General features: G+C 50.2%; 1 long non-coding RNA gene across 11 annotated transcripts; it reads left to right on the top strand.

Annotated features, from left to right (window-relative positions):
* Positions 1 to 1,965: 1,965 nt before the first annotated feature.
* Positions 1,966 to 10,236, top strand: LOC121486129. Of its 11 annotated transcripts, XR_005986548.1 has the most exons (5): positions 2,327 to 2,834; positions 3,084 to 4,420; positions 4,561 to 4,831; positions 6,317 to 6,379; positions 6,769 to 10,236. It is a non-coding gene; the product is annotated as an uncharacterized LOC121486129 (long non-coding RNA). The 11 variants fall into 11 exon arrangements; XR_005986551.1 differs by adding an exon at positions 1,966 to 2,215 and having other exon boundaries at positions 2,705 to 2,834; positions 4,561 to 10,236; XR_005986549.1 differs by adding an exon at positions 1,966 to 2,242 and having other exon boundaries at positions 2,705 to 2,834; positions 4,561 to 10,236.
* Positions 10,237 to 10,468: the final 232 nt, after the last annotated feature.

Here is a 10,468-nt window from a genome sequence, read left to right as displayed (position 1 = left end):
ACAGATAGACTTGTTCAAGATGCAAGTAATAGAAAAGACATTTACGGAACCTCAGACAGAATTCAGAACTACACAGATGGAAAGGATCTGAACTTAAGGTTGAAGACTGAGTATATTTCGGTGTGCCACCAAGAGCATAAGTAACGAAAGAAAAATATGGGTGGGGGCACCTGGGTGGCTCAGCCGGTTAAGTGTCTGCCTTCGGCGCAGGTCATGATCTCGGGGTGGTGAGATCGAGGCTCTGCACTTAATAGGGAGTCTGCTTAAGATTTCTCTCCCTATGCCTCTGCTTGCCCCTTCCCCACCCCCACTCCCATACTCTCTCTCTCTCTGGCATATGGACTGTTGGGATGTTCAGCAACTCGAATATCATTCAGTTGAACCATATGACATTGGTAATATTTGACTATTTTTACATAAAAAGAAATGGCAATTTTGGTTAAGAAAAACAAAAAGGGACATCTGGGTGGCTCAGTGCTTGAGTGTCTGCCTTTGGCTCAGATCATGATCCTGGGGTCCTGGGATTGAGTCCTGCATCGGGCTCCCCATGGGAAGCCTGCTCTCCCTCTGCCTGTGTCTCTGCCTCTCTCTGTGTGTCTCTCATGAATAAATAAATAAATAAAATCTTTTAAAAAATGAATAGACACTTCTCCAAAGAAGAGATACAAATGGCCAATGAGCACATGAGAAGATTCCTCACATCATTAGTCACTGGGGAAATGCAAATCAAAACCACAATGAGATACCACTTCTCACCCATTAGGATGGCTGTTTTTGAAAAAGGAAAATAACCAGCACTGGTAAGGATGTGGAGAAACGGAGAGTAGGAATGGAAAATAGTGAGCTGCTGTAGAAAACAGTTTGAAACACCCCTCAAAGACATAAACCCAGAGTTACTACCTGATCCAGCCACCCTAGGTAGATGCCCCAAAGACCGGAAAGCAGGGACTAGGATAAATACTTGTCCACACATGTTCACAGAGGCACTATACCCAGTACCTCAAAGGTGCAAACAGCCCAAATGTCCATCAGTTGATGCTCAGATGAGCAAAATGTGAAGATCGCTGAGCCATGACCAGGAATGAAGGGACGAAGCATGCTATGACATAAACCTTGAAACATTCTTCTAAGCGCAAAAAGCCATATGCCAGAGACTCCATTGTGCATGATCCCATTAATATGAAATGTCCAGAATAGGCAAATGTATACAAATACCAAGAAAGCAGTTTAGGGGTAGCCAGGGGCTGGGTGGCGAGGGTGGGCGAGTGACTATTCATGTGTGAAGGGTTTCTATTTCAGCGATGACAATGCCCTGGAACTACAGAGCGGTGATGGTTGCACTCCTCTGTCACTACACTAAAAAACCACTAAACTGTATTCCTTAAAAAGATGGATTTATGTTTGTGGATTATATCTCAATTTTTTAAAATGGCTGAGTGTAAACTCCCAGGTCCTGGAGGGACCTTTTGTCCAGGGCTCCCATCGGGGGAACACGGACTCCTGCTTGTTGCCTCCATCTCAGGCGGTGTTGAAGGAACAGGACAGTGTGGGGTGGGCAGGGGGGCATGAAGCAGGGATCCTCCCAAAGTAGCTTGAGCAAAAGGGAAAGTTTGCCAGAGAGAAGCAGGAATAGCTCATGCTACCCGAGGAGAGGCAGTGCCAGACTCCGGAGGAGGGAGAATAGGAGGGCAGAGCTGTCAGGAACCAGGGCAGGTGGCCTCCCAGCATCCCTCGGAGCCCTGCCCCAGGCCTCACCTCCGCTTATGTAAGCATCCTCATGACTGCCCTTCAAAGGTTCTATTTACCTCAAGAGTTCAGCCCCGGCCACCATCGGACCCTGACAACTATACTCCGGTTCTAGGAGACACAATCCGATTGGACCCATCCAGCTTCTGGATTGATTCTCCCAGGGTCAAATGTCCACCCACAGTCCAATCAACTGGACCTCAGAAGAGGCTGGGGGAAAGGGGCCGCCCTGCTACCGTCTAAGGATGATTTGCGCCACTAAGCGGTGGGACAGGCTGGGCGGGAGGACCCCTGACCCGGGGACTCAGTCATGCTGTGTCTTCTGTCTCTGCCTCTCTGTGTGTCAGCCTCGTTCTCTCCCTGCAAGCTGGTGATCTCCATGCGGCTCCCAGCAACTCTGGATCTACACGTCTGGGAGAAGGAAAGCTCCTTCCACTTTCAACATGATAAATCCCAGGGAAGAATGCTGGTTAGCCCCACTTAGGTCATGGAGAAGGTCAGGAGGTCAACGGAAACGCAAGGGGATGAGTAATAGTCTGGCAAGGTGCTCCCTCTGTGCACACAGGCATGTGGTGGGGACCGTTCCTGAGAAGAGGGAGGGAAGTCGGAACTACGGGGGTCTTCTGTGGGCTCTATAGAAGGGGGGGCCTATGGGGGGGGCAGGAGAGGACCACTACCCTATCTGATCAACATGTGAGGCTGTCTCGGAGGAAGGCAGGAGTTCAGGAATGTTTCCGTGCTGGAAGAGTCACAGTGTGGCGCCTTCGAAGTTGCAGGGTTACCAGAACAGAAGAGCAGTAACCGTCTCAACAGGTTCTGATAATCCGGGAAGCGTCAGCGGAAGCTTGCAGCACTAAAGCTCCATAATCTACACGGCTGCTCAGAACCTACTGTACGCGGGTACTTTCTCGTGTTCCCAGAGCGCCTCCACAGATGAGTTCCTTTCCCTGTTTTTCAGATAAGGGAAACTGAGACTCTGAGGGACAGAGGCACCTAACCCCGTGGAGCAGGTTTCACCGGAGGACTTCCAACTCCAGCGTGGATTCTTTCCATTGCTGTGTGCCACTCACTCTCTGTGGACCCCTGAGGTGACGAGAGGTCAGGGCTGGGGCTGGGTGTGGGGCCTTGCTGAATGAGGCCAGATGGGAGCAGCCTAGACCTCAGGACTGCGGCCCCAGGGCATGTGGCCACCGTCGGGCGCTCCAGAGCTCCCGTGGGAGCCGCTGGGGTGGGCGGTTAGGCAGGGTGTTTGTGTGTCTGGGAGGTCACATCCTCCAAGTAAACACATCCATGGGGGAACCGGGGCTCCTCCCTATAACATTTGATTTGCTTCTCAGCAGTTAACCATAGCCGACCTGGAGCCTGGCCGGTACTTCCAGAGGAGAAACCCCTCTGAGGCTCCACCATCTCCAAGGTGCCTGCCCGAGGACCTCCCCCAACCTCCCTGTCCGGATGTGGGGACCCTTCTGTGGCCATCACCTTGGAGATGACAGGCCTGGCAACGGTCAGCTTGCTCCAGGGAAGTCTTGGGGGAAATGCAATCACTGTTTACACATCCCTGTGGGACTCAGATTTAGGGCAGATGAAGCAGATGTGTCCTGGAAACCCCCGAAAAGACATAGGAAGGTTCCAACCTGATGTGACGAGAGACTTCTAGTGGCTAGAGATGTCTCCAGGACAAATGTACGTTGCTGGGTGAGGTGTGGGTCCCCTGTTGCTGGAGGCCTATGGTTTGAGATTGACTATCCCGTTGGAGGACAGGACGAGGAGCCGCACGCGTGGATTATACCCTGTGACATTCTTAGTCCCCTCTCAGCCCTGAGCTTTGCAGGTTTCCGTACTCGTGGAAGCTTTATTTGCATTCCATTCCTTTTGTTAAAGAGAATACTTAATGTGATGAACTTTGCCATTTGCTTCCCAGCATCCTCCCAGCCCTCCCAGCATTCCAGAACAGCTGCCATTCCGTTCTGGTGGGACTGGCCCCACCCCAGCCCGGGTGGGGCATGGGGGTGGTGGCGGGGACAGAGGCCTTGGTTCACCTCAGCCAATGAGCATGACGCCATCTCTTGCCACAGCGTTGGGTTGCCGGGTGGGCAGTAACTGAAAACAAAGGCAATCGGGACAGAGTTTTCTCTTGGACACAGATTTAGGTTCAGATGTGGGCATGGGACCTCAGCAGCACAAGCCTGGGTGCCCCCTAGGACCATGGTGTGCCAGCTGTGGAAAGGACTGCTCCCTCTCCGGTGGGCCTGGCTGAGGAAGCGCACACTCGGGATAGCAGATCCACTCAGCGCCCTCCCCGTACCGCCCCCCACACCCCTGTCCCATTTCCAATCACCAGCTCTGGTTTGTTTTGTTTTGTCTTGTTTTTTGGCCTACTGTGCCTGCTTCTGGGACAGGCCTGAAGTACCAGGGCCACTGGATGGGGTAAGTGACACGGGGTTCCACACTGCTCCTCCAAATCCCTCAGTGCACTTGTGCTCCGGTCCTCTCATTGTCTAGATAACCCTTCAGGGGCTATTCCTCTTCCCAGGTCAGTTTACCATTTTCCTGCTAGTGTCTCTGGGGATCACGTCTCAAATAAACGTCCTCGCCTCAGGATCCGGGGGGAAATCTAGCCTATAGCACCTGGATTGCCGCTGACAGCCACCCAGAAGCCTTCGTGAGAGCTCCTGTAAGTATGAGCCCAGGACCACAGAGGACAATGCAAACTGGGTCCCCTGGGCATTGATGAGCCGGGGGGGGGCCACCCTTGCTGGAGTCTGCCTTTCTTCTAGACGTTTCATTTCTGTGAACCACACATTTTCTTTCTAGGTTAAGCCAGCTTGAGTTGGGGCTTCTAACACCTGCACGCAAAAGCCTTGAGGGGGATGTAATTCACTGCCCAGAGGGCCCCAAGCATGGCCTTGGAGAATGGGGTGGCCCACGTGAATGTTGGGTGAGGCAGGCTCTTTCTGAGCGTGCCGTGGAAGACCGTCGCGTGGACCTCTCAGCTCGGCCACCTAGGAGCCGCTTGCTTGGCCTCTCCAAGGCTTGCTTCTTCCTCTATAAAACGGGATGGTGCCACCAGCCTTTCAGGATTCAGGTGAGTTTTGAAAAAATAACACTTGAAACGTAGCCAGCACGTAGTAAATGTTCGATGAGCGGTAGTTGTCACTGATACCGAGAGAAGGAGAAAGAGAGAAAGGAAAAAGAGGGGGACTTCTTCTTGCCCTTGAAGACGCCCCGCGCGGTGCAGGGCAGAGCTGGGAGGGAAACAGGGAGTGGTCTGGTCTGACCGGAGACGAGGCTCTGCCTTGGGACCCACAGAAGGTAAGGGCAGTAGGACACAGCTGTGGAGCATTCCTGAGCACCAGACACTAGTCTAAGGCCTTTGCACTTATTAATTCATTTAATCATCACGAAAACCTAAGAGACACACACTGCTGTGACCATCACTTACTGGTCTACATTGAGGGAAACTGAGGCACAGAGAGGTTGAGTCACTTGCCCCGAGTCTCACAGCAAGCACATCAGCAGAGTCAGGTTGAAATGCAGGCCCTCCGGCTACGGAGCCCCCACTCCCAACCTCTGTGCTCCCCTGACGGCAGCCCCAAGATAAGGGCATCCCTGCAGATGTTGAGTGGCTGTAATTACAGGACGGGGAGTTGGGGCTCCGTCCCACCGGCAGTGCAGATTTAGTAGTACAGGCCTGACGACAGTGACAAGGTTGCACAAGCCCCCGGTCATTGGTGAAATGGCCGTGGAGTCATCCCGGGAACCAGATCTTCATCCCATCCTTCCCATGGGAATGAAACCTCTTGTGTATTTTCCAACGGGGAAGCCAGAGAGCTGGGAAGCTGTTTTCAACCCCACTGAGAGATGAGCTAATGATGCAGGAGAGAAAAAAAATGGAGGTTAAGATAAACTCTAAGGAAAACTCGCACATGTTTGTGAGACCTTAAACTGGGCTGTCGTAAGAGGCTGGGAAACCTCCCTCTCCCAAGAAAGCAGGCTTCGGCCGGCCGGTAGGGGCTGAAGGAATAACGAGGCCCTTCAAAGATGAACCCCAGCAGAGAAGGTATGTGTCCTTTCGAGTTTCACGTCGCACAGCTGTCTGGCCCCACCCCCAGCCTGAAGACCTAAAAAACTCTAACAAAGACATTGAAAAGCTAACAAATAAACACATAACAGTTCTCAGAAACAAGAAGACAGCATGTAAGTGACCCAGAGACTTGGAGAAATTCTTCAGAAACCCAAACAGATGATGGGCCCCATCTGGAAAGGGACAGCGTGGTGCAGAGCACGCCCAGGGCCAACCATTGCCACGCTTCTCCTCAGCCTCCAGCTGAGGCTAGGGTGCAGGAGGGAGACGGTGGCCAGGGATACAACACGGCAAGTCCTTGGGATACGATACAGGGAGGACACTGAGGACAAGGTCTCACCAGGGAGAAGGTACTCCAGGTAGAGTGCGGAGAGATCAGGACAAGATTCCTGGAGGCTGGGCAGAGGAAGGGGATTCCATTCAATGACCAACCATTCAGTTTCTTGACCATAACCCTGAACTTCACGGCTTCGGTCACTTCCCCAGAAGGCTTGCTGCAAGCAAGACGCTGCTTGTTGGGGAGAGGAGGACGCGTGTGCCAACCAGAGGGTAGGGATATATTTAGTGTCCATGGGGCTCCTGCTCTCTTTGCCCCTTCCCCGCTGTCCCCCATCGGTGTCATCTCTCCAGACATGACCTTGGTCTAAGGCCTCCAGCTCAGGGTGTTGAGCCCCCCCGCCTTCCCTTCTCCTTCAAAGTCCCACATCAGAGATTACCAAGGACAGGGAGCTGGGACTGAGGCCCCGGCGGGCACAGGCACCGGGCGATGGGTGGCAGCAGAGGGTCTTTCTCCCAAAGCTGGAGTGGCAGCAACCACGACTTAACCAACGTGGGCTCTACAGACCCAACCCTGGGGGGTCATATCGCAGCCTCGGAGAGAGGGAAGGGAATGCGGCTGGCCGCGCACTGACATTCGCTTTCACTTCCTGCCCCTAAAGTGACAGCCAAAGGGTGAAGAGAAAGTAGAGACTCATGAAAACAACGGGAGGAGAAGAGGAGATGAGGCAACGTCATAGTCCAGGCTGGGAAGCCGGAGGGACAGTGTGGCCAGCTTCACACACCAGGGAAAGCTGAGGCACAGGTGGGCAGGTCCGAGGCCCAGAGCAAGGGATGGGGACTGCAGAAGCCCCAGAGGCTTGAGAGCGAGGGCCCCCCCTTCCCCTGGAGGTGGGGGTGAAGGTGAGGCCCAAGAGGAGGATGAGTGCTCACAGTCTGTTGAAGGACCCAGCTGACCGGAAAGCGAATGTCCCCACGGAACTCTGCACCCAGACCTTTACAGCAGCTTTGTGCGTCGTGACCCCAGACCCGAAGCAACTGAGATGCCCTTCTCTAGGCAAACGGGTCAACAGACCATCAAAATTCTGTCTCCGAGTAATTGCAGATTATTCAGTGACACCACGAAATGAGCTATGAAGCTGTGAAAAGATACGGTGGAAGCTTCGATGCATATTGTGAAGGGAAAGAAGCCAATCTGAAAAGGCCACATTCTGTGTGATTCCAAGGAGGTGGCGTCTTGGAAAAGAACACAACTCTAGAAGAAGTAAAGAGCTCGGTGATGCCAGGGATTGGGGGAAGGCTGACCAGGTAAAGCACCGGGAGGGGCTGGGGTTTCTGGGCCCGTGGAACCGCTCTGCATGATGCTGTGGTGGAGCCTTTGTCAAAACCCCAGGAACTGAGTTCCACAAAGACTGAACCTTAATTTGTTCATATTTAGAAGAATCATCTAGAAGGTCATCGGATTCCAGGACGGAGTGCGGAATGTGACTGAACAATGTAACCGAATGACAAATGTGTGAATGAACCAGACTGAAGGGGGTGGGACAAAGGTGCCGACCTAAGTGATTCTGGAAACAGAAGAGGATAAAGACAGAAGCTGAATACAAGCGGCGCTCTAGCTGTACTCGAAGGTCTCCCCGCCCCCAGGGGAGCTTTTTGACAGTTACATGTGGACTTAAGCACCTCGGTGAACGGATGGAGACTGGCTCCTCACTGTCAAGGTGGAGGTTACAAATAGGTAGGAAGAAGAAGCTAGAATAAACCTATCTTTAGCACAGCATCATACCCTATGGGTGGCTACATACAGAAATATTTATAAGTATGTAGAGGCACATGGCTTCGTATACACGCAGATATGTGTTTGCTCCAGCAGCTGAGCAAGGCCTGTAAGCAACAACATCCCAACATCAATGTGCACACCCGGTACCCAGATCTTGGTTTCTAACACTATTCTCCAATAAAAGGTGCCAGGACTCCTCGGAGAAAGGCTGATTCTGGAACTGGGGCAGGAAATACACAAATGAGCTAGAAGCATCTAGTAGTGCCAAAAAGTAAGAAAGTACTTTCTTGTGTGCATGTGCTCTCTCTCTCTCTCTCTCTCTCTCTCTTTCTCACACACACACACACACACACAATGCACGCAAAGTGATGGAGGCTTGTCGAAGGACACAGAAGACAAGTGACTGTTCCTAACAGTCAAAGCTAGAACAATTTGAGCAATGAAATAAAGCAGTACTGGATTATAACTCAAAATATAAAATCAAGGCCCAAGGGTCCATAGTGACTTAAAGGAATAAACAGAAGAGTCAAGCCTCCTGTACAGAAGAATTCCAAGTAATCTGTGTAGATCATCTGCCCTTGGGGAGGTGGGACATAACTCCCCAGTCCTTAAATACTGGTTGTGCACAGTGACTTCCTTCCGAAGATCACAGTGTGGTCGGGGTGGAGGGAAGGTGGAAAGAGCCACTTTAGCATGGAGAAATCCAACAGTTACCTCGCCAGGTGACCAAAGTTAACCTTATCAGTGATAAGCTGTGTTGATATTACGAACTCTTGATAGAATATGATGCAAATAGCACCATGCCTGTCTGTGGTCTTTCTCTCAAGAACACATAATTCCTGCCTGTTCACTAGAGAAACTTCAGGAAAAATCCCAACTGAAGGACCTTCTACAAAATGCTCGACCAGGACTCCTCAAAATTGTCAAAATAATAAAAAACAAGGGAAGTCTGAGAACAGTTCTCTAGCCAAGAGGAGACTCAGGAGATAGGACTGCTATGCAGAAAGTTTATTCTTTTTTTAACCCATGGAAACAATAAATGCTAAGTAAGGCTAGCTAGGACCCAGAACACTCGAAGAATCTACTCAACTAACAGATATAGAAATATTTTCTGATGAGTATTTTGTTCAAGTTCATTCTTTGTAAGTATAGATTGAGGGTTAAAAAAAAAAACAGCTGGATGTTTGGATGAACATGACAGAAAAGTATAAATTTTGGTAAAATTTTATCTTAGGATGACAGAGAATTGATAATATTTTTATTAAAAGAGAGTTATTAGAAATGAATGTAAAGTATATATACTCTTGTATCATCACCTCTGATTTTAAAATTTAAGTTCACAAGCGCCAAAAAAAGATGTCAGATATAATTCTTGTAGAATATGAAAACATCGGGGGAAAATTAAATTTTCTCTTTGGGATGAACTCAATGTATTATGCCCCCCAAAACAATCTAAGAACAATGTCGACCCTCAGATCCATTCCCTCCTCACTACACAGGTTGGGGACTGTCTGTTCTCCAGCTCAGCAGAAGCCTGAGGCTTCATTTTCTGGACAGGATAAAATGAGGATATCCAGACAGGAAGACAGCAGGCGCAGATGAGTGGGGAGTATTAAAAATGGGATTAAATGTTAGTTTACTTAATAGATGTTGAAACCTCCAATGTTCTTCCCCCGCTCTAATCTTGAAGTACCCACAGTGAGGCATACACGGTCCTACACGATCCAGGCACGGACTGTGTAGGCATTCCCTAACAAAATGTATGGATGGCCTGATAGTCTAGAGAGAACCCATAGTCACCAAGCGCCCCCAACACACACACACACACACACACACACACACACACACACACACACTCACACACATGTACCATGTGTACCGCAAAACACCCAGTCAGATATGGGGGTCTTCCTCAGACAAGATGACAGCCAGGAATCATCTACCTCTTGAGGAAAGTGTATCTACTAAGAGACAAAAGCAACTTAGAAGAAACAGAGGGAGAAGAAAACACGTGAATATCTTCAGAGAGATGAAAAGAATTACTGCGTGTATGAGGCATACGAGAGGAACCATAGAATGGACATCCAGAGAACAGAACACAAGCCCTTAGACATTAAACCCATAGTAAGAACAACAGTTCAGTACGTAAAGAGGATGGAAAGACGCACCAAAGGCTAGGAGAAAATATTTGCAAAACACACATGTAATAAGGACTTGTATCTAAGATACACAAAGAGGGACGCCTGGGTGGCTTAGGGGTTGAGCATCTGCCTTCGGCTCAGAGGGTGATCCCGGGGTCCGGGGATCAAGCCCCACATTGAGGACTCTCTCCCTGCGAGAAGCCTGCTTCTTCCTCTATGTGTCTGCCTCTCTCTCTCTCTCTGTGTCTCTCACGAATAAATAAATAAAACCTTTAAAAATAAATAAAATATACAAAGAACTCTTAAAACTGAACAATAAGAACACAAACAACCCAATATTTAAAAAAACAAGCAAACGATCTGAACAGATTCCTTCTCCGAGGAGATATACAGACGGCCAGTAAACACGTGAAAGTGTGCTCCACATCATGCATCATCAGG

The sequence above is a fragment of the Vulpes lagopus genome, chromosome 3, assembly GCF_018345385.1.
Source record: "Vulpes lagopus strain Blue_001 chromosome 3, ASM1834538v1, whole genome shotgun sequence".
Lineage (NCBI taxonomy): Eukaryota > Metazoa > Chordata > Mammalia > Carnivora > Canidae > Vulpes > Vulpes lagopus.
This window is presented reverse-complemented; position numbering and strand designations above follow the sequence as displayed.